Raw genomic sequence first — 22,934 nt, forward strand, 5'->3', positions numbered from 1 at the left:
AAATCACCATCAATCATTTTATATCAAAATATTTACAACCCCATTTTGTTTCTGATCTTTTACACATTGTAATAAAAGAAAGAAATGTAATCCATAGTTTCTTTAGCTTAGGGTTTATCGAATAAGTTTTTTGAACCGATTTCTAAGAATTTGGATTATAGGCGTTTATTAGCACACCACAATATCTTGTAGTTTTCAGTTTTACACAGCTGACGTATATCAATCCGATATTGTTATCTGCAGTTAAAGAATTAGAAGGCGTTCATGGAATGTCTCTTTGTTCTTTTTTTATGCTTCCAATACCTTCAATGGCCAATGTGAGCAACTTTAATTCATCATTTTATATAATGTTTGATCGGTGATACTAGCAAAACTGTGTTTTGCATTTTACAAATAGAAAATACATTTGGAAAAGTATTTTAAATGAAATACAAAATGGTTTTCTCAAAAAAGTATTCAAATGGAAGATCTTGTATTTGCATTTTAAATGCAACTGTTTCAAATAAATCACATCCCTGGTAATTATAAGCTGAAGTGCTCATTCACCATACATACCATAATGACCTGTGGTTCTGCGTAAGTATATGTTTGTAATGAAAAATAATTTGCGTGCTTCCACAAGATCCCTAATATTAAGTAGCTAGGTTAAAATGGACTAAATGCATGCGGAATTTGCTTTAACATCGGGCCTCATTAAAAATAATTAGAGACAAATTAAAGGGTGTATTAGAGAAAGAAAGAAAAGCGTATCGTGGAGAAAGATTAAAAAGTTTCCAGATTCTTTCATAATGTACAAGGGTACTTTTCACTAATCTTACTCAACGTTAATGAAAATTAAAGTAGAGCATTAAAATGGCAGAAATCCGTACTGTAAGCAATCGGATTAAAATACATTTTCCTGACCGTGACCCATTCATACAATGTAAAAGACAATTGAAATTTTCAATAAGGGAAGGAAACAATTCATTGTTTTTAATAATCCTTACTATTATTGCAGAATTTGCATGTATTCTCACTTGGAAATTGAACCAAGTTTTCAAATCTAGCTTTTGACTGACTCAGTTTTTCTCAATTGCTTTTACGATGATACTGTAAACCTCGTCAAAATTTGTACAGTAATTCTTGAGAAACAATTTTTACAAAAATTATGATACCTTCCGATTATTGAAACAATCTTACAATAAATTGCAGTGTGTCATCACCAAAAGGTCGTCAGTGGACTGGTTGGACACGTACCTCCACTTCTTCCTATCCTGAGCTAATCTTCGCATTTTCCTAAAACAAGAACATATCTCTACTTCTCTTAACTCATGTTTCTGCTTCTAATATGTCTCTGACTAGACCTTCATGCCTGAGAAGGTGTCCAACTAACCTATCTCGCCTATTTCTTATTGACTTCCACAGAGTCCATTGTTCTCGTATTCCTTCTAATACCTCTGCATTTCTAACCTTCTCTATCCACGGTATCCTCATCATTCGCCTGTAACACCACATTTCGAACGCTTCTAACCGTTTCTTTTCCGCCGCGCCCATCGTCCATGTTTCGTACCCGTACAGCGCCGCTCTCCAGACATACACCTTTAAGAATCTTTTTCGAATTTCTAAATTAACCGTTTGGGAGCAAAGAAGTGACTTCTTTTTATTGAAGGCGACTTGACCCTGCGCTATCCTCTGCTTTATATCCCAATTACTCCTTCCGTTCTGACTTCCTAGAAACCTAAAATCAGCCACTTTTTCGTCTCCTATCTTAGTTTACTTCAGTCCCTGAAGAAGGTAACTTTGTTACCGAAAAGTGCTTCGGACAACTTCAGTGTCGTGTTTTGGCGTTGGGGTTTTGAGCTATTCTGTTTGTTCTACAACAACCGCCAAAGTTTTTCCAATCTTCATGTCTCCTATCTGTACATTCGCTCTTTCCCTACTTTTTGCATACCAGTATTTTTTTTTTACTTTCATTTTCATACAATAGTGTTCTAAATTAATAGTAATAACGAGTAAAAAAATGACTTCTTAGAAATAAAATAAATTCAGAATTTTTAAATTTGCTTGCTGTATTCCATTTAAATTACAAGCGAGTTCTACTCTATCAGCAGACCATATAAGTTTTTGTTGCTGATATTCAAATATAACAATATTCAATTCGCCTTCGTCAAGATATATTTCTCGAGTATATTATTCTTATTATTTTAAAATAAATACGTGTTTCATTTGCACTTTTCAAAGAAGATAAGAACAAGGCACACATTCATCCTTCCCTTTCCTCCCTCTTCGACACATTAATGACCTCGATGTTTACTCCTACGTAAATGTTTAAAGAACTTACTTATCATTAGTAATATATAGGTAACCTTTATTTTCAACTTTAATCTTATATATCCACATACAGCTGCATATACTTGTAATTGTGACAGAATCGTGTTATAATATATTGTCTTGTATTGTATTGTATAATGTACAGTATAATGATGTTTTATTGTTTTTAGACATTTATATTGCACCAGAAACCGCATGTGTATTTTATTTAAGAGCCCCGGCGCACTAACGGCCAAGTCGCCCGGACAGGACAATTATATTAAACACGCTCCTGATAGTCAGTGAGAGTTCCAACCTGAGAGTCCTGATGGCCAGCAAAATCCGGTCGATGCGCGATCAATTATATACATTACATTCAATGAATCTACGCGCAGTAGTGGTCGAATTACTTGGCGGCCAGTATAATAGTCCTGTAGAAACTTCATTTCTCTAGTTTTCTCGGCGTCGATTTCACAATTACAAAAAAAAACTTTCGGGTGTTTCATTCCCACCAGTAATGCTGGTGGGCGGGTAGCCCCTCCGGACTACGCCGGAAGGCCCTCTTCAGCCTGCTTTCAGGAATCGTGGGAATGGGTGGGTGGTGGTTCGGGTGGGAAAGATGAGACGGACGAAATGAAGACAGAAGAGAATGAAAGATTATCTGTGGAATATTATTGCCTCAGTATTTGCCTAGGTGATCCAAGGAAACCACAGAAAAACTTGGACCAAGGCAGACGTACCCGGAACCGAACCGGCGTCCTCCCGAATGCTAAGCAATGGTCTAAACCTCTAGGCCATGCCGCTCGGTGTCACAATTACACGGACTGACCATTTTTATATGTACGTATACAGGGTACCCTACAGTTTATTGGCCAAGCTATAGCGCAGGAAGTGATTAAACAAAACCCATTTCAATAATCAGGTAGTAAACCCATAAACTTCCCTGCGTAATCGCCTTTAACTTTCATTTACTGCAGAATATGAATAGTCGGTATAAAAACCATCAAAATGGATGTAGTACAATAGTGGATTGGAAAACTGATCCAACGATATGAAGGCTGTACTACTGCCAGTAACGCCCAGTTAGAATATTTGTTATAATGCTTGTGTTTTGCACTGCACAACACTATGATCCTTTTTGCCTCCTATTGATGTCATGCAACATGTCACATTACGTTTAATTTTGCATCGATGTTGACTTTTGGAAGCAGATATGAAAGGGTGCCATTTAAAGCTTAGTGCCTAACTATTGAAATGGTTTTTGTTTCATTTCTCTTCTTTTTCACTTCCTGAGCTAAGAAATTGTAGAACACCCTGTATATATCTGCGCATATAAACGGCCACGGCCGTTTAGAGTTTGCGTTGAAGGATCTGACGGTTGCCGCGACCTGACCGCGCGACTTGGCCGCTAGTGTGAGGGAACTCTTAAACCACCAATATTAACTCAATGTAAAATTATGCGGATTATGCGGCGTTTTTATTTCATGATGCAAAAATATTAGATTACCCAAATCAAGAGTTTTTAGAATTTTTCTTATGACACATGATTACTATGTTATTTACCCAAGAAAATTCCACTTCCTGGCCGAAGGGCGGTGAAAAATAGGACATGCATCAGGAGATGAAATAAACCTGTAATCTATATCATTTTATACTTTTTTGCATTACCATTTTTACGGAACTAAGGACATTTTAGGTTATGCGGAGCTTAAAATCTACAATAGCGTGGTAATACATGCAAAAGAAAGCGTGACTACTCTTTGGATGGAACTCCTTTTAATTCCTGCTTTTTCCGCACAACCAAAGTTTGCTTTAGTAATATAGTTTAAGTGCAAACTTTCTGTAAACATTAAGAACTATAACTATTTGGAGAATACTGATTAAAAGTGTCACTCACACCTTTACTACTGTTTACCTTCTTCAATACTTGTTGTTTCCATTTCTGAAGAGTTTTTTATTGTTCGGAATTAAGCAATCAAACTTGTTCGAGCTCACACAACTTGTCCAAAACTCTATATTTTTCGTTTCGCATAGTTTAGTAGAAATAGATAGTTTTAATTTCGTAGGGTGTTAATTTTTATTGTCATGGAAGAAAGCATATAAGTTTCGCGAAACCCACAGTGATTTCGATAGAACTTCGGGGTATGAGGTAAAGAATCTGTATGGAGCTAGGAGAAATTATTGTATTATTATCATTCAGTTTTGAACGATGCTTAACGATCTAAGTCTCTAATAAATAAAATCAATTTCAAAATTTGTACGAAACTGACAAATAGACAGACAAGAAAGCGAGTTAACAAAAACTTACTTTTATATTAAGAATTGTGCTTATACAGTAGACAAGCAGCAGGTGAGTAATCCAAAAACTTTTTCAAAACACTCAGCACACAATGTGAACAAATCACTACTTTCTTATACGAGTTCGGTTTCTTTTTGTTTCATAATTAATTTACATATGCACTTATAATATCGTACGTGTAATAAGAGATATAATAATAATTATATCTATCAATGGCAACTTTTTTATCATTCGTTGACACTTTGCTTATGTATAACGGAAACTTCGGTTTCAATATGTCCAATTTATCATATAAATGTACGACTGTTTATCATTTTCAAATTATCCAAGTTGTCATACGTTTGACATGCATAATAAAATCGAGAGTTTTAATGACGAGGAAACGTAATGAAAATCGCAGGCGGCGGTCGTTAAAACCGGGAGCACTTCTCACTGCGAACTGATGAGTGGACTGAGCGGTGACGAAAGGAAATATAGAGATAACGATGGACGCGCAGTGGGATTCTGATGTGGAAATCTGGCCAAAATAAACACATCGATTTCCTTGCTATGTAATATATACTTGCTTTTGCTTGCGGCTTCGTTCGCACGGAATTCGAATTTTCCTTGTATGTAAATTTTTCAAATACTGTCAAGTATTGTCGCATTTTTATAAAATTGCAAAAGCATATCAAGTAAGTCATGACTTTCGCTTATGCTATATACTTCACTGCTATGAAAATGATATAATCGTTTAGCTTAAATTGTGTTTGATAGACAAGTTACAATTCATACAAACTATTTTAACCGCGTTTAGAACATTTTGTGATAGTTATTTTAAAATATGAATATTATTGGCATTCCCGATTCTGTAAGTAGCAACTTTTCTATATTTTAAGTGACAAGTTCAGTATTTACTGTTACTAACTTCATTCAATATTGGTCAGATTGCATCGTACAGACTACGGCATGCAATATTAAAACAATAACACAGTATAACAACATCAGTAATCCGAACCTCTGCTAATTCGAACAACGAAAACTTGAAGTCATACTCCGAACAAACCTTGATAATTCGAAAAAGTCCAAACAAGTTCGAACCGCGCAGGCGTGGCAACGTCACCTCGCTCGGGAAGCGGCTGCTGAAGACTGTACAAGGTACATTTATATTTTTGTAATCAGAATAGACATTGAAACTTACCCCTTTAATGTTTGACTAGGAAGATCTTTTAAAACAAATTCTCTTTATAACGAGCATTTCAGATCATTTAAGTTACAAGAAAAACAACTCAAATTTTTCAAACCATCACCACCAAAAACTAGAATCCCTAAAACTAATCATCGCATCGCTACCAACAACCTATGTGGGAGAATTATTTCTATAACATCACACGTCATAATCCTGATAAGGACAAATAAATAAATGTATTTACTTCCCACGAAAAAAATCTCGTTTTTATGAATTTTCGACTAGTTGTGTGAGCTCCAACGATTTTGATTACTTTCCAGCTATAAAAAGCTCTTCGAAAAAAGATTCTGAAATGCCTAGAAGGAACTAGTATTAAAGAAATTATTCAGTTTGAGTGACAGTTTATCCAAATAATTATCATTTTTATTACAAATAATTCATGTGGATTAATAGAAATCCATTTGAAAAGTTCATTAAAGTCATTATATTAAAGCAGACTAGGAGTTTCACATAAAAAGTGGACATTAAAAAGGGCTGCCTTAGTAAAAAGTTTAATAAGAAACGCTGGTTTAGGCCACAGCTCCGATTCTAGATCCACCTGACCTATTTCAAGTTTTTCTGTGGACAATAACAATATTCTATCTTCATTCCGTTCGATTCATTTGTCTCTCCCCAACTACCACCCAATCATTTGTACTTTTCCTAGAGGTTTCGACCGTTGTTTGTGATTCGGGAATTCATCGGTTTAATTCAGGATACGTCTTTCTGTGGTTTCCTTGGATCACTTAAGTAAATGATGGGACAGTAATATTCCACAGATAATCTTGCACGTATGTCTCATCTTTTTTATTCCATCCATCCACTGTTCGTAATAGGAAGTCCAAGTTAATTTCTTTCCAAAAGTTTGGATTAATAAAAATACTTGACATGTAACAGCCTCGATATTCTACTGAATGCTTTCGTGGGTGCTACGTATGAAGCGGCGTTCAATGGAAGCCGAATGGATATCATGACAGTTACATACGAATAAGCTTCCGCCATACCCTTCGGCTTTACACTACAGTGTAGATTGGAGGGTTCTTTTTAAGAAGCACCATTTCTATCTAATATGTCTAAACTAAGGTATTTTATGCATCTTATCTTTGCTTGTGCATATTGTTGAAAAGAGGGTTGGAGACAGATTACAAATAATTATATTTTTTTTAATGTTTTTCAGGTTAGATATAGTTGTGATATCAAATCAATTACGACGTTACAAATGCTTCAAGTTATGTATTACAGAAAAAAGTTAAAGGAAGTTTCGAAAATATTTGAAAACTTCCCCTTTACCATAAAGAACTGTTTGATCATTGGTCGCTATGTTGGGAAAAGTAAAGTAAATTTGTAATTATGATTAATGCTTCTTACTACCTATACATATACATCTTATCTTTACTCATTGCGTGAGTTCGACTTGCCTTTGACCAGTTGTACTTTATTACCTAACTACTTTAATTACTTAAAAAAGGAGGTCCTCCATTCGTCGGATTCCTTTTCTTTTTATGTGTTTCCCGATTACTCCAAGACACCTGGACCGATTCGAGATTTTTTTTTTGTTTAAAAGGGTATACTTCCCAGGTGATCCCATTGGTAGTATTTTTTGGAATCGGCGCCAGAAAAAGCAAATACAACCTTAATAGATACATACTTGAATAATCAATTAATATATGAATGCGAAAGTAGAGATTAGATAAAAGAAATCGGACGAAAAGTTTGTTGCAAAGGCAGAATTAAATTGTCCCTCTTGATTGGCGCCGACTTCAAAAATAATTGATACTGATAAATAGTTAATGTATATAAGTATCAATGATTTTATCGATTGTTCTGTAATGCGCTTTGCTTTGAAGTAATTAAAATATTATTTTCTACTTTTTAGAAACATGTAGGTATAGTCTTGAAGTCGGTTTTTGTATTTTTTTAAAAATTAATTTCATTTTGTTGATCAGAATCATTACATGTTTTATTTTTCGTAATAAGACATTCTATAGGTTTAAGATGAAATAGAATTAATTATGCAACTATAAACCACGAAAAGTTTATTTTTGTTATTAAATGCTTACACATCGAATGCGACCTGACATACTAGAAGTTTATATATTTAAAAAGAGGAAGATAATATATTTTTTGCCATACCCCTACAAGTAGAAAAGTACATATTTTTATTTGACTTCAGGGTTGAAAGCGCAGGATTCCCTTACGGGTAAGAAATTGAATTTTCTCCATATTAGGAAAGGATTTTACCATCTTCCGCGTGGTTTCTACCCTCGCTTTCGACTCGGGTGGCAATTCATACCCGGGGTGAATGCCGTAGTTTGTTCCCTTGGTGTGTAATATCCCATTTAACTAAAGCGAACTATGATTCCCATTTACAACTGTTAAAACTGGAATGTGTATGATCTTTTTTCTGCCTCTACTACCTTATATGCAAAAAAGGACCTAAAGATCGATAAAGTTATTTTTTTCTAATTTTACAAATAACCAAAATAAGGACAAGAAACTCGAAATTTGTTGACAACTCGACAACTTGACGACAGAAAGTTCCTAAACATACTAAAATATTGGTCTTACAAATAGATATCAGTAAGATACCATTTATTTCCTTGTATCTCTTATTAGAGAGAAATATGAGACGTGAAACATGACGCATGAAACCTGAAACACGTTTTATGAAGAAAATACTACAAACTACCGCGGTAAACGCCACCTGTAGTACGATGCTACATTTTAGTATTACGTATGCTCCAATATTTTCTAAAACGCGCTGTTAAGACAGCAGGTAAAAGTTGGTCTGTGTTCTGTCGGAGCTGCCTGCGACGCGCTGATGAGATCCAAAAGGATCGAAATCGCGATCCGCGTCTGGCAATTTCGACAGAATACAGACCTCTTCGAATTATTTTATTCGATTATGGTAACGTGCCTATCACGTTGAGTTTAGCTACGCCGGGATTCGTTTCAGCNCCAATGTATTTTTTAAACATCTTTCTTTTTGTTCCTTAATTTTGATTAAGTTTTGTTTCAAATTGTAGATAATATGAAATGATGGAAAGGCAAAAAGTATTCAGGACGTCGAAGTAAAAAAGTCGCATTGATGTGCGTGAATTTGAGAAATCTAGGAATACCTACCTACCAAAAATCACCTTAAAACTACTATGCGGTTTTTTGTATCCTATTTAGATTGGTAAGAGTAAATTACGACAAATTGACTTGTATGCGATAAATAAAAATGCCGAATTATCAAGATCCAAAAAGATCGAAATCACGATCCGCGTCTGGCAATTTCGACAGAATACAGACCACTTCGAATTATTTTATTCGTTTATGGTAACGTGCCTATCACGTTGAGGTTAGCTACGCCGGGATTTGTTTCAGCAAGTAGATATCCATATATTTAAATGGACCTTATTGGAGCATACGTAATCCTAAAATGTAGCATCGTACTACAGATGGCGTTTACCGCGCAATTTGTAGTATTTTCTAAAACGCGCTGTTAAGACAGCAGGTTAAAGTTGGTCTGTGTTCTGTCGGAGCTGTCTGCGACGCGCTAATGCGATCCAAAAAGATCGAAATCGCGATCCGCGTCTGGCAGGTTTGACAGAATACAGACCACTTCGAATTATTTTATACGTTTTATGAAAATATAATAAAGCTAAACAAAAGTCCGCCCACTAATTACAGTTGTCCTATGCACACATGTTTAATTTTAAATAACATGTTAGGTTGTTTAAAAGATCTAAATGGAAGGCTGGAAGTCTTTTAGTTATGCCTTAAAACATGGAGTCTGAAGTGGCTCAGTGTAGGGATTACCAACATGCTAAATGTTGCACCATTACATTCGCCTTCTTAAAAATGCAAGACTAACACCAAGACCAAAACTATCACTATATTAGCAAAACCAAAACCGAACGAACAAGACCAAGACCAAATACGCAAATTTAAACAAAAAATTACTTTCAGTGGATTTCTGAGTTAAACTACTTGAAGCAACTTTAATATATTATCTTTTTGGAACAAAACATTTTTAGTATTTGAAATTTTAAGTTTACTTTACTAGATTTTAACGTTAAATATAAAAAAGAAGCTTCACCACCGTTTGAAAAAGTACCTACANTTTTGTTTGCTAAAAGGTCAATTTATGCGTTAGAGCAGGGCTTCTTAAACTTGTTTCATTCACGACCCCATTTATGATTGCGAGTTTCCTGGCGACCCCATATAAATATAAAAGAAAGATCAATAAAATTAAAAAAACAAATACGCATCTAGATGTTATAAAATCGTATATTTAAATATTTGACATTAAAATTTCTCGCGATCCCAGAACTTTGCTACGCGACCCCATTTGGGGTCGCGACCCATAGTTTAAGAAGGCCTGCGTTAGAGGAACGGTAAACTTATTCATTGAAGGAAGAGTAAGTTCTCGAGTTTTTACAAGTCTCACTAAAGCCATGATTTTTCCATTTTCCAAGTTTTTGTACGGCACGTTTTTGTCCACATTGATATGATACATCCGCTCCAAATCGTGGTTTCAGTGTTTCTACAAAAAAAATATGCTAGAATATCAGGATTTTGAGATTTCTCAATCCCAATATTAAAAAATACAGTTTTTGGTATTTTCAAAGCATTATTAGGCATGGAAGGTCAAAAATTGTATTTTTTGAGTTGTAAGAATAGGATCTTTCTCATCAATGGCGTAAGTGGGTGGTCAGTATCGAAATAACTGCCTTTTTTTAAACTTGTTGGTTGTTTATGTGCTATAAAGACACAAACGACTCTTCAAAAGCTTTTTATATATTTTTCTGTGTGGGCCACCCCTCGAAACGGCTGAACTTATTTCGATGGGGCTTTGTACACATTAAGAGAAGGTTGTCAAGAGTGTCTTGAGTTTTATTATGTTTTTTACCAATCAGTCAACTTTGCAGTGTATTGTTTTTTATTTCTACTGTGCTGTCTATAATTGACAGCAATTACTTCTCACGCCTCTCAGACTAGAACAACAAAACGATACTAGTAAATGCGACCAAACACTTTCAGTATCGATTCTTTTAAATCATGTAATGAGTATCGGTTCAGGTTCAAAGACAGTTTTTTTTCTTTGACTCTGTTAAATTCATCGAAGCATCTTTAATCTTTTAACAGTAGGCACTTTTGGAAATTTCATCCTGAAAAATTATCGTTTTTAGTTAGTGCTACGATTTTTCAGCTTTTAGGAACTTCCTAACACTAAAATTTATGTTTAGCATCCTAGAATCATTTATGAGACATTTCCTATAAACCATCTTGCATTAAATACTTTATTCTTTTAGTTCGCTTTAAAAGTGCCTACCTATATGCTCCAAAACTGTATAGTGTCCCATGCCTTCTAACAACTACTAGCACAGTGTACCATTATTTTCAAATCATCATCATCATAAGGTCATCACTCCTAAGACTGGTTGGACACGTACCTCCACTCTTTCCTATCCTGAGCTAAACTTCGCGTTTCTCTAAAACTAAAACACCCCACATCCTTAACTATTTGCGAACAGTAATCTAATCTAGGTCTATATCTTCCCTTCCTAACTCTTGTTTCTGCCTCTAACATGTTTCTGACTAGACCTTCATGCCTGAGAAGGTGTCCTACAAACCTATCTCGCCTATTTCTTACTTTCATAGAGTCCTCTGTTCTCCTATTCTTTCTAATACTTCTTCATTTCTACCCTTTTCTATCCACGTTATCCTTATCATTTGCCTATAACACCACATTTCGAACGCTTCTAACCTTTTCTTTTCCACTGCGCCCACTGTCCATGTTTCGAACCCGTACAATTCCGCGCTCCAAACATTCACCTTTAACAACCTTTTTCGATTTTCTAAATTAACCGTTGACGAGCATAGAAGTGACTTATTTTTATTAAAGGCGACACGACCCTGCGCTATTCTCTGTTTGATATCCCTACTACTCTTTCCGTCCTGACTTATCTGACTTCCTAGATATCTAAAATCAGCCACTTCTTCTAATCTTTCATCTCCTATATTTCCATTCGCTCTTTCCCTAGTGTCTCTTCCCTTGCATACCAGTATTCTTGTTTTACTTTTATTTATTTTCATACAATACTGTTTTGTCAATACCGCTTCCATTTTATTTAAAGCTGTCTCTAACTCCTCTTTGCTAGATACTAATACTGTTATATCATCTGGAAATCTAAGTCTACTAATCTTTTGCTCCTCTATATCAATCCCTACAGTTGTACTGTCCTTTAATGATGTTAACCGCGTCTTCTAGATTAAAAAGTAGCGGTAACAGTGTGCATCCTTGTCTGACTCCCTTCCTAATATTTACTTCTATACGTTGCATCCCCAGCTCTATAGCTGCCTGTTTTTTATACAAACTAAGTATCGGTCTTCTATCTCTGTAACTCATCCCTACATTTTTAAGTATATTTAACATCTTGTCCGATTTAACATGGTCAAAAGCTTTTTCTAAATCTGCAAATCCTATGTATGCCCTCTTTCCCTTTTCTATCGTTTTCTCTATTGTTACCCGTAAAGCTAGAATGGCCTCCCGCGTACCTATATTTCTTCCTAACCCAAATTGATCTTTTCCTAATAGTTCTTCCATCGTTTTTTCATCCTACTCTGTAGAATTCTATGGGAAGTTAAGCTAATTGTTCTAAATATCTCGCACCCATCCGCGCCTCTCTTTTTAGGTATGGTTACTACCAGGTTCCGTTTATAATCCTCTGGAACTTTCCCTGTCTCGTAAATGTGACTAACTAGCTTAAACATACGATCTGCAAGCTCTTGTCCTGCATGTTTTAGAATTTCTCCCTGTATCCCACCTACCCCTGGCGCCTTATTAAGCATTTATTTCTTGCGATGATGTATTTACTTGGGAAATGTACTAAGTAAATATATAAAATATTACAGAAGTAAATACCTGCTTTGGAGTAAATGCTTTTTCTTGAAGTATTAGCATTAACTTCGTTTTATGCATACCATCCATTCATCCTATCTACTTACTTAATAATATCTTTTATAATTATTATCAACCCACACAGGCATACATTTCTATAGAGAGAAGCAGGGTTCTTTAACCACTGTTTCCGAAAATTATGTTGAAAGGTGAACAAAGCCAGATGAAAGAGCGGACGAGGAAAGACAAACAATGCAGAGCCCTTTATAATAGAGTAATTAAATATTTAAGTTGGATCTCAAAGCTAATCTTACGTCAGTTAGAAGATTGCTTGGAACCTTAAAGGCTTATGAATTTAGAAAAAGGACAATTACTTCGTACTCTTATCTTAAATGTAAAGTTCTCCAAAGTTATGGTGTTTAGCAGATTGAAATGAATACAAAAATATCCCACCTAAATGTAAAAAAAATGAGTTCTATCCCCTTTTGAAATTTTCTGCTCTGCTAAAATTGATGTCAAACTGAATTGGGAAGTTATTATTGGGTGGTATATATATAACGAAGTAGATGAATCCTTAATTTAGCAATCTAGCTGGATCGAGCGCATTTTTTTGCTTGCTATCGCAAGGTGCTGCCCACTGCTTCCAGCGATGCGGATCCGCAAGTAACTAACTTTCAAACAGTAATGACCGTCAAACGGTGAAAAAATCTACGCTACCGCTTTGCCATGTATGCTATGTCTCAGTATAGAATTTATAGATTACATTACATTGTAATACTAATTGTCCTGATAAAGTGCATTGTCAGTGGTACCTATAACTATACTATCTGAGACCTGTGGCAAATTCATTAAATAGAGTCTTCCCATAATATAAAAAAGGTTCAGGTTCTACATTACGAAGTAAAGAAGATATGTATACTTACTAACACTATTATGATTAGTGTGTACATTTTTGGTTAATTATCTATCTAGTAAATTTTAATTTAAAGAACGCAGGTATTATATTGAGATAAAAGTTTTTTTGAGATTCGAATAAATTTCGTAAAAAGTTAGTACTCATTTGACTCTAACGTAGCGCACGAACGTTCTTCAAAAATGGAAAGCGGGAATTCCCCGAGCTTTACTAGCCTGCGCCATCAAAAATGAACCTAATGGATGCGTTCTAAAATTGAGTTACATGGTTTTCGTAGGAATGTGTTCAAATCTCGATAATTCATTTGTCATCATTATCATAAGGTCGTCAGTCCTATGACTGGTTGAACACGCACCTCCACTTTCTCCATTTCACTAAAACTAGAAAAACCCACGTCCTTAGCTATTTGTGAACAGTAATCTAATCTAGGTCCACTTCTGCCCCTCCTAATATGTCTCTGACTAAACCTTCATGCCTGAAAAGGTGTCCTACCAACCTATCTCGCCTATTAACTTCCATAGAGCCCTCTGTACTCCTGTCCTTTCTAATGCCTTTACATTTCTAACCTTCTCTATCCACGGTATCCTCATTATTCGTCGGTAACACACCACATTTCGAACGCTTCTAACTTTTTCTTTTCTTTATTTGTATAATTCGTTTATGTTAATAAATCCACATAATACTGTTTACCGAATTTAATAAATGTTAGGTTCCTTCTGTTCTCACGACGCCTCGGGCTGGGAGCCCGTGGCATTTTGCCTGTTCTACCACCCTATTGTTACGCGACCGTGCATTGTCTTGATCTCAACTGTTAAACAAAATTACTTACAGTAACTTTAAAAGTTGGATTTCCATATTCTAATCGTGTCTTATTGATAAAATCCTCACGACGGATCGTGGTGACGTCAAAAGTGTTCAATCAATAAGACTCGATTAAAATTCGGAAATCCAGTTTCTTGAGAGTTAAGTTTACTAGTGTACCTAAATGTGTAAAATTTTTGCTTTTATTAGAGGAACAGTGACCAGTTTAAATAATAATTAAATTTTTTTAAGTATAAAAATTGTTTCATTTCTTTGAAAAAACAATAAATTTCTGGATCCGTGCTGGATTATAATAGTCCGATAAACCTCTAGATTAAAAACATTGCTTGAGTTCCATCCCTGCATGCTTTATATTGTAGAGTTTTCCTCAGCTAATGATGGTAAGTGTTATTGCAAAATCTAATTTTTTTCTACACCTCATTAAATTTTTACTATAATCGAATCAGCGATGCACTTGATAGTAAATGACTGATACGTTATCATTTTAACAAACATACAATTAATAGTTTGTAAACAGTTCTTTCGTAATCAGTTAATCAGTTGTTTATTATGTTTTGGAAACGGTAGATAATCAGCAGATTTGTTGGAGATATTTTACGAAAACAAAATTACTATATCATTATATCTTTTTTGGCAATCTAAACGTTAATTGGTTCAGATGACTTTGCTTTTATTTATAATTGCAAGGTTGTTTTTTAAGAAATAAAGTAATATAAAATTAATAAAATACACTTTTGTAAAATTATTTTTCCACATTTAATTTTTCTTATTATCATTCCTTCAAGCATAGTTTTTTTTTATGATAGCACCCATTTAATATATTTCTTGTGTGTACCCTTCACCTGTTTGTACTCCCTGTACCCCCATATATCCACCCCTTAGAAGGCAATACATATAAATTGGTGCTTTAAATAAATTCATTCTTCTATTCTAATTATTTTTACCTAATTTTTGCCCTAATCCTCAGATTCTTCCCGTAATAGCATTGGCTTTCGTAATCTGGTCATCTGTATGAATGTTATCACGGTTGTTTTCATATAACATGTAGCCTATATACATTATTGTATATTTTTACTCTTTTAATTTTTTTCCTTTCCACCTTAACTCTATTTTGTTACTACCTTTTTCCTTTTTACTTTCCCAAATTCCATTATTCTGTTTTCCTTACTGTTTAACTGTAGCTGTTTCCTTTCCAAATACATTTCTATCATTTTACCATGTCTCTTGGTCCCCCTACGCAAGATGTTAACAGAAATAAGTGTTGAGCTTGCAGGAGGTGACAGACCAATACAAAGAATTAAAATTATGTAAATGTTTCACCGTTTTCGAAACAAAACAGTTGAAAGTACAAGTATACTCAATTCCGGCCCTGGTAAAGAAATACAACCCGCAACGCCGCACTAAAGCCGCTAGCAATTACCAGCATCAGTGTAGTGTTTGTCTTGTATTTTTTTACTCATGTATTACTTATTTGTCAAATTGGATCAATAGCCGTTTGTTCTTTCAATGTGTAAACCTTGTATGAGGCAATCGATGTGCAATTGAATAAACTAATTCAGCAATGCAATATCAATCATTAGTGTAGGTCAGTATCTATGTCATTGTAGAACAGTTGTTATAATAATGGGAAATCCTTAATTTCAAAGAAGAAAATCCTCTCATGTGATAATGTACTAAATTTTAAAGGAATAGTTGCTGCATCCTTAACTTTTGAAGCGACTGCAAGCCTTGCTTGAAATCGATTTTCAGCTGCCAGTGGATTTATGTCGGTGGTTTCGGAAGAAAACTGATTCATAGTCTATTTTTTTTTACATAGGTTATTGTTTACAGACAAATTTGCTTTAAACGGAACGGAATAATAATTGTTGGTGTGCTTTTCGTACATCCTTCGCGATTTCAGGAACTGTTTTCGGTAAATACGTGGTGAAAAAGTTTTGGAGACTTATTTGAATTTTTTTGACAAGTTTATTTACAATCACCCCAAAAAAGTAAATGCGCTTTAGTAATACTTCAATGATGGTGTAGAAATTTGCCATAATAAAATTACAATTATTCCGATGATACTTACGTACCAACTAATATTTAGGTAACTTAAATTTTTTTCTTTCTTTTGTTTTCATACAATATTGAGTGCAATGTACCTTTTTAATTTATTTAGTCCAAACATTATGTGTAGTAAATTGTGTGTTTTTTTTCTTAGACATTTGATAATTGGCAATATTTACATTTTCCATCGATATAGGTGAGCTTTTATTGCCGTCCATTATTGGAGACAACTACGTTACCAGTTTACGCGCAGGACCGGCTTCAGACTGTAAATTATTGTAATTGTCTCAAATTCTTTTTGCTGCTGAACTCACCATGCGATTGTTTATTATATCTAGTTTATACCCTCCAAGACTCGGCACACATTTTTGTTACACCCTGTTTTTGGAGCTAATAATAAAATGTAAATAGATGATGTTCAAATTTTTTTCCTCTTGCTTTTACCTTTTTATCTATTGCATTCTCCAAGTCACTCAAATATAATACGATATATTGAACAAATGCGTACTTTTATTTTGAGTGCTACATGCTAAAAAAATCGGATAGAATGAAAATAAATTTTATTTTAGGCGCGACACGCTACCATATACTTCCCTAATGTCTCGACGAAGTGGGCCCTAATTTCATTCAAACTTAAAATTTTATTACTTATTAGTTTTATTTCTTTTTCTTCTACTTCTACCCTCCTTCTTTTAAAGCCTTAGTCGGAAGCAGTACTTCGGAAGTGACAACAAAATTCAATTAGTTGAGGCAGTGCCCTTTTCGATAACTATATTTTGTTTTTCAGGTGCATTAAGTTTGTTTCATGTACAGACGCGTAACTATATTGTAAAAGTTAAAAAGATATTTGCGCTTTTGTATTTAATGCTTCCATTAATGTTTATTAAAAAAGAGCGTCATAGATGTGACTTTAAAAGATGCAATGTTGTGAACTTTCAGTGTAGTTTTGAGAATTAATCATCTTAGTGATATCAAAATGAGCATTTTTATATTTTTTATGTAATTATCTTTTCTGCCGAGCGCTTTCACCTAAATTATAAAATGCTTTGTGAAAAAGAAAGATTATTTTTTTTTCTTTAAATTAAATTTTTATCAAAGGGTTCGCTTTTCTTTGTGCTTAAAGTATGTTTATCCACGAGTTATATTTATATTCGTATTTTCTGATTTTGTCATTTAAAAAAATTTAAATATAATACGCTAATCAACCCAATTTATTTTACGCCATTTATTAGGAGTATTTTGGTTGGCATTTTCAAGTAACAAGGTTGAACTTTTAATTACGGGAATACTTAAGTACAAAAGGTAATCAGTCGACTAAAGGCAAGTAATATAATCAGTGCGCAAAACGAAGAGTCGCAACTGTGACATAAGCAAGTTATATAAATACATTGTGATATAAATAAGGGATTATTAATATAAATATTATGTGTATATAGTGTATAATATTGTTATTATATAGTTTAACCGTCACTAATGACTTTTTTGTGTATTTCATGCTCAAAACGTTAAGCAACTGAATAGAAAAAATGAACTTACCGTTTTCCAAATTCAGACTTGCCGAAACGTCGATGGGATCAAATTTTCTGGATCTGGGAACGACGAGCGAACCTGGAACAAAATGAGGACATAGATATTACACCACCATCATCATCATCATCATCATCATAAGGTTATCAGTCCTGACTGGTTGGACACGTACCTCCACTCTTTCCTATCCTGAGCTAATATTCGCAATTCCCTAAAACTAGAACAACCCACATCCTTAACTATTTGCGAACAGTAATCTAATCTAGGTCTATCCCTACCTCCTCCTAACTCTTGCTTCTACCTCTAATATGTCTCTGACTAGACCTTCATGCCTGAGAAGGTGTCCTACTAACCTAACTCGCCTATTTCTTATTGACTTCCATAGAGTCCTCTGTTCTCCTATTCTTTCTAATACCTCTTCATTTCTAACCTTTTCTACCCAAGTTATCCTCATCATTCGCCTATAACACCACATTTCGAAGGCTTCAAACCTTTTCTTTTCCACCGCGCCCACTGTTCATGTTTTGCACCCGTACAACGCCGCGCTCCAAACATACAGCTTTAACAACCTTTTTCGAATTTCTAAATTAACCGTTCACGAGCATAGAAGTGAATTCTTTTTATTGAAGGCAACTAGACTAGACCCTGCGCTATCCTCTGCTTTATATCACTACTACTACTTCCGTCCTGTCTTATCTGACTTCCTAGATATCTAAAATCAGATAACTTAATATTAAATATTTTTGTCAATTGGTTTCAATTAAAAAACAGAAAAATTATTATTTTCCGTAACGTGTAAATTATAAATTTTTTAACCCAATTAAAACAAATACACATGCTTTTCATCATACAGTTGCATAATTGTATTCAGTGAAAATGTTACGTTTCCAGTAACTATAACATGTTACTGTATTTTTTGTATTTTTTTCTATTTTTTTTGGCCATATTTTAGTGTTTTGATCCCTTAGTAGAAAAATAAGAGAAATTGGCCTGAAAGTTAATGCGTTAAATCTTTATCGCAAAGGTTATCAAACTCAGCTATGACAATGGATGAGTGAGGGGTTCTTAAGTAAGTTACGACGGTTTCTATTAGTCTAAGATTACATTATGTTTATGTTGAGCAAAGGTCCACATTATCGAATTACGTTGGTGACGTAATAGTCGGCACGTCACAAAGTTTAATAGGGTAAACTGTGAATTAATTATTTTTTTGTTTTTGAAAAATAATGTGAAATGCGAAATTGAACATTGAGAAGTTGGGTAAAATATATTCGTCAATTACTCATACGAATATTCAGAACTGTGATGATCCAATTTTTATACGAAAGAACAGGAAAAGAGTTCATGGTGATCTGAATTCTATATGGGCATTTCAACCTAACCTAACCTAACCTTACTAATGACATCAAAGTGAGCGCTACTGCAGAAAATTGTCATCAATTGTAACGTTCAATAATGCTTGACACTCCATGTAATAAACAAATAAACTAGGAAAGAAACTCACCCTAATTAACACAAAACTTGTTCATTCTCCACACTAGAAGTGGATGAAGAACAATTTTTGTGGTATTTAGGGTTGCTATCTCTTTTAGCTTATTTATTCCATTGTCAGGGTTTCCATTTTCTGCATTTACTCCATGTAGTACATCTTTTAAAGAAAGTACGTATAGTCTTATGACGCCCACTTTAGTCACGCAGGTATGAGCCGTGTGACTAATCATCCCGCACTCTTTTTTTATGAATGAGAATACCGAGATCTTAAATTTTATACTTATATGGTGACTACATGCACCTGGCCTGCTAGGTGGTATGTATAGATGTAATACGTTTAATTAATGTCACCAACAGACCAGGGTTAAACACGTGTAAATTAGTTAAATATATGTATACACATAAACAGAGCTATAAGGCCTGAAACAGAGCCTTTAATTAAACAGATTTGGAGACAATAACTACAACTTCATAATAGCATATTACCTACAAACATGGAAAGTCACGTGATAGAATAGAATCGGAAATTTCGGTTATCTAGTCGAGCATGTTACGTAATGTTAATTAACTTATGATTAGAAAACCCATTATACAATAAAAACTATAGCTATAATCATTTATATTACGTAACTAGTTGAAAATATTGGTGGTTATCAGAATTATTACGTTGACCTTATAGATTCTTTTAAGTATATTTCTTAGAGGTAATACAAACCAATATATAATAATAATGAGTACTTCGTTCAATATGTATTACTACACAAATTTACAAATGTATTTTAAACTCATGTAATATGTAAGTTCGCTTAGGACTCGTTCTGAAAACGTATGACGAGTATTTATTTAATAATTGCTACTTGTCTACTTGAAAATTTGTGGATTCCAAAAATGCTACTATTTCTATATAATTTTAAAGACAACGTTTTTAAAACACCTATAGAAATTGTTACGTCTGTCTTGCCTGTTTAAAAGAATTAATAAACCTAGGATCAAACGAGTTTTGACAAGCTTTTCCATTTTCAATGGAGTTTCTAACTCATATATGTCTCGTACTGCCAACATATTACACTTTCCAAACAATTTAACTTTCTCTACTATTTCAAGCCAATGTTTTCATAATATCTGTAGCGACTCTAACGTTTGTCGTATTGCTTCACTTTGGATATGCTTTTAGCTTACCCCTAGCTCATTCTGAAAACATATCGAAAGTATGCCTAAAACAAATTCAGCCTAACTTTAACCTTTCTACGCATGAAAAGTTATTATTTGTTTATTATTTTTTTCACAATTTCCACCTTCATTTATCATTTTCGGGATAATATGCTTTTAAAATATTAATAGCGACTGTCGCATGTGTTGTTAAAGATATAATAATCTACTTCCAATGCCAAGCAAGGTTTGACACAATGTTTTTATTACCACTATATTTATATGCATATATAGCAGCATGTTTTCTGTTTCAAACTACCCTTGTTTGTTTATAATTCTGTCGCAATTTGCGACTGAATTCTTTATATGTTGTTTTATTATTTCGGAAAGAAATTCGTTCGGACAGTTGTGATACTGTTCCAAAAGCGCTCATAACGATGGTCCAGGTCAAGCGATAATTACTAGTCCGAATCAATATATAACTGCAGGAATGCATTTCATAAATTGAGCCAAAGCGACAGGTATTTACAGATTACATTTACAACCCATCATCGAGCATACGACTACTGCATTAAACGAATGACTGTTACAGATACTTTTCCCATCTGCTTTGATTTTATATTTGGCTTTAGATTTAGGTATTAAAGGACCTCGTTACGTACAAAGTGACTTTATTTGCGAGAGGACTCTATCAATAGATGGGAAAACGATTCGCAATGCCTTTATTGTTCGGACATTATAGTAAAAGAGTAGTACAACGTTTTCTGGGATGTTTGTAAGTTGAATGAGTTTATCTAACATTTAATTCGAAATGTTTTTAAATTAAGGAAGGTCGCATAATTTTGAATACTGAAGAACAAACCCCAGCTCAAAACCCCAACGCCAAAACACGACACTGTAGTTGTCGGAAGCACTTTTCGGTACCTTCTTCAGGGACTAAAGTGAACTAGAACAATCCCTGAAGAAGGTAACCTTGTTACCGAAAAGTGCTTCGGACAACTACAGTGTTGTGTTTTGTCGTTGGGGTTTAGAGCTATTCTGTTTGTTCTACAACAACCGCCAAAGTTTTTCCAATCTTCATATTTGAGTACTGAAGAAAGTACAATCTATACTAATGTTATAACAAGTTTAAAGTTTGTATGTTTCAATGTAGAAACTACTCAGCCGATTTCAAAAATTCTTCTACTAATATTTAGAATTGATCTGAAGGGTGGATATACGCTGTATTTTATTCCGTTAAAATAAGAGGGCTTTTGATAGATTCCAATTTACTAAGGCGTAATCTTCAGAGAATCTCCAACTGAGGATGAGTCTTTGAGTATCGAAACGCGTTTTAGTTTTCTATACGTTTTGTGGGGTTTTAGGGTTTTAAGTGTTTATTTAATTACGTTCTACAGCACTCATTGTTAATTATATTTTGTGTATCATTGCGATAGATACAGGTTTATTGAAAAGAGATAGGTATAGGCCGAATTGTGCCTTTGTTTCTTTCTAGAGAGTGATCACTGTGAGGGTAAGGCTTAATTCTTAATGTCTATAGTTAGGAAGATCAAAATTGACAATTTCCGGAATAAATTATCTGTGAGAATGGATGTAGCTACTTTCTTGTTTCCACTTGTGACTGCACACGTTTGTTGCGCCTTGAAGACGTCTCTTTTAAGTTAGAAAATACATCATGAGTAGTACAGACAACGTGAAAAGAGATAATCGAATGATAGTAAACGGTGCAGCGGTTAGAGGTTGTTTAGGTACGCTAAAGATCAGGGTCGGCTTTATAACTGTCTGGTTCGAATTAAATAAATAAATACATAAATTCCTGAGAATGCTGAACATTCTTTAAAGTCTGACATGAAACATGCTCAAATTCTACTTGTCTGCATCTATTTCTATTACACATTAATTAGTGTAATATTATTCCTTTTTCGTTATTAGTGTCCGCTGCAATTCCTACCTGGCATCTCTTTTCCACGTTTACGATATTCCCTATAATGTCTGTCGTGAGTAAAAGTACACGTTCTGTCAGTAACCGCTCTAGTCTAGTAAGCAAGTTGAAAGAAGAAAATAAATGGGACAGTTTTATTGCGGACTATGTCAATTTTGAATGTCCCAACTATACGAAGGCGGTTCAATAAGTACCCGTGTTTGAAGACAGAGGACGTTCCTGAGGAAAATTGGTGTTGTCATCGTGTGCTGTCATCTATCAAACCACGCCAAAACGAATTTCAGACTGATTGATAGGTTAGTTTGGATTTGGCAGCCATTCGACTGAGACGTGTTTCATTGTAAATGGAAAAAATTATTT

The 22,934-nt window shown here is 34.3% G+C and overlaps 1 protein-coding gene and 1 long non-coding RNA gene across 2 annotated transcripts in view; one reads left to right on the forward strand and one right to left on the reverse strand.

The window, feature by feature from the left end:
* The window catches only part of LOC112906725, a 141,526-nt gene that overhangs the window by 54,897 nt on the left and 63,695 nt on the right, over window positions 1-22,934 (reverse strand). Inside the window, exon 2 of the long non-coding RNA XR_003232532.1 lies at window positions 18,002-18,073. This is a non-coding gene — a long non-coding RNA (uncharacterized LOC112906725). The remainder of the gene's footprint in view (window positions 1-18,001; window positions 18,074-22,934) is intronic.
* The window catches only part of LOC108737750 (probable multidrug resistance-associated protein lethal(2)03659), a 122,059-nt gene continuing 104,729 nt past the window's right edge, over window positions 5,605-22,934 (forward strand). Inside the window, exon 1 of the mRNA XM_018470842.1 lies at window positions 5,605-5,725. The gene's annotated coding sequence lies outside the window, so the exon portion shown is untranslated. The remainder of the gene's footprint in view (window positions 5,726-22,934) is intronic.

This window comes from Agrilus planipennis, unplaced genomic scaffold (assembly GCF_000699045.2).
Source record: "Agrilus planipennis isolate EAB-ADULT unplaced genomic scaffold, Apla_2.0 scaffold105, whole genome shotgun sequence".
Classification (NCBI taxonomy): Eukaryota; Metazoa; Arthropoda; class Insecta; order Coleoptera; family Buprestidae; genus Agrilus; species Agrilus planipennis.